The sequence below is a fragment of the Petromyzon marinus genome, unplaced genomic scaffold, assembly GCF_048934315.1.
Source record: "Petromyzon marinus isolate PM22_M1 ecotype Great Lakes invasive population unplaced genomic scaffold, UKy_Petmar_22M1.pri1.0 PM_G_Scaffold_29, whole genome shotgun sequence".
NCBI lineage: Eukaryota > Metazoa > Chordata > Hyperoartia > Petromyzontiformes > Petromyzontidae > Petromyzon > Petromyzon marinus.
The window spans coordinates 212,501-215,000 of NW_027422861.1; positions in this window are offsets into that span (position 1 = coordinate 212,501).

Genomic DNA, 2,500 nt, shown 5'->3' on the forward strand with positions numbered 1-2,500 from the left:
CTGAAGCAGGGCAGGGATGATGGTGTTGAAGGCAGAGCTGAAGTCCACAAACAGGATCCTGGCGTAGGTTGCTGGGGCGTCCACATGCTGTAGGGTGAAGTGGAGGGCCATGTTAACTGCGTCGTCCACAGACCTGTTGGCTCTGTAGGCAAACTGAAGGGGGTCCAGGAGAGGGTCTGTGATGGCTTTGAGGTGTGCCAGGAGCAGGCGCTCAAAAGACTTCATTACCACAGATGTAAGGGCGACCGGTCTGTAATCATTTAGTCCTGTTGGCCTTAGCTTTTTGGGCACAGCGATGATGGTGGAGGACTTGAGACAGGCTGGTACATGGCATGTCTCCAGGGAGGTGTTAAAGATGTTGGTGAACACCGGAGACAGCTGGTCAGCGCAGTGCCTGAGGGTGGCTGGAGAGACAGAGTCCGGCCCGGCTGCTTTGCGTGGATTCTGCCTCTTGAAAAGCCCATTAACTTCTCCCTCCTGAAAGGAGAGAGTCGTTTCTGTAGTATGGGTGGGGGATGGGGCCTCTTGGGTGGGAAGGGGTGGTTCAGGACAGTCCAATTGTCTTTCAAATCTACGGTAGAACTCGTTCAGGTCGTTGGCTAGGCGGGAGTCGTTAGTGGTGTGGGGCGCTCTGGGTTTGTAGTTGGTGATGTGCCTGAGCCCTTTGGCAGACAGAAGCAGCGTCGTTAGTAGAGAACTGGTGTTTTAGTGTCTCTGAGTACAGTCGTTTAGCCTCTCTCACCGCTTTGCTAAACCTGTTCTTCGACTCCTTGAATCTGTCTCTATCCCCACTCCTAAACGCTTCCTCCTTCTCCAACCTCAACCTTTTGAGCTTTGCTGAGAACCAGGGCTTGTTGTTGTTAAAGTTCACCCTGGTACGTGTTGGGATACAGCAGTCCTCACAGAAGCTGATGTACACAGCCTCTGTGAGTTCATCCAGACTATTGGTAGCAGTCGTGAACATATCCCAGTCAGTACAGTCTAAGCACGCCCGCAAATCTTCCACAGCCTCACTGGTCCACTGTTTAGATGTCCTCACAGCAGGTTTACAGAGTTTTAGTTGCTGCCTGTATGCACGAATCAGGTGGACCAAGGGAGTTCTGTGCGAGCCGAACAGCCCCGTGACCCACAAGAGAAACATCCCCGCCAAATTCGAGCGTTTGACGGGGTCTATCCGTGAAAAAATATTCACGTTTTTGAGTGCACATGCATTTCTGCTGCAAATGCCTCTGGAAGTTTCATGCCGTTCGTATGCCAATTGTGGCAACACGAAAATGACCCGTTTTCCCATTCCGAGGGATTTCTGTGCGACCCTAACAGCCCCGTGAGCCACAAGAGACACATCCCCGCCAATTTCTAGCGTTTCACGGGGTCTATCCGTGAAAAATATAGACGTTTTTGAGTGCACATGCATTTCTGCTGCAGATGCCTCTGGAAGTTTCATGCCGTTCGTACGCAATGTGGCAACACGAAAATGACCCCTTTTCCCATTCCGAGGGATTTCTGTGCGACCCTAACTAACAGCGCCCGTGAGCCACAAGAGAGACATCCCCGCCAATTTATAGCGTTTCACGGGGTCTATCCGTGAAAAATATAGACGTTTTTGAGTACACATGCATTCCTGCTGCAAATGCCTCTGGAAGTTTCATGCCGTTCCTATGCAATGTGGCCACACAAAAATGACCCGTTTTCCCATTCCGAGGCATTTCTGTGCGACCCTAACAGCCCCGTGAGCCACAAGAGAGACATCCCCGCCAACTTCTAGCGTTTGACGGGGTCTATGCGTGAAAAATATTAAAATTTTTGAGTGCACGTGCCTTTCTGCTGCAAATGCCTCTGGAAGTTTCATGGCGTTCCTATGCAATGTGGCAACACGAAAATGACCCCTTTTCTCATTCCGAGGGAGTTCTGTGCCACCCTAACAGCCCCGTGAGCCACAAGAGACACATCCCCGCCAATTTCTAGCGTTTCACGGGGTCTATCCGTGAAACATATAGAAGTTTTTGAGTGCACATGCATTCCTGCTGCAAATGCCTCTGGAAGTTTCATGCGGTTCGTACGCAATGTGGCAACACGAAAATGACCCGTTTTCCCATTCCCAGGGATTTCTGTGCGACCCGAACAGCCCCGTGAGCCACAAGAGACACATCCCCGCCAATTTCTAGCGTTTCACGGGGTCTATCCGTGAAAAATATCAATTTTTTTTGACTGCACATGCATTTCTGCTGCAAATGCCTCTGGAAGTTGCATGCGGTTCGCATGCAATGTGGCGACACGAAAATGACCCGTTTTCCCATTCCGAGGGATTTCTGTGCCACCCTAACAGCCCCGTGAGCCACAAGAGAGACATCCCCGCCAATTTCTAGCGTATCACGGGGTCTATCCGTGAGAAATATTCACTTTTTTGAGTGCACATGCATTCCTGCTGCAAATGCCTCTGGAAGGTTCATGCGGTTCGTATGCAATGTGGCGACACGAAAATGACCCGTTTTCCCATTCC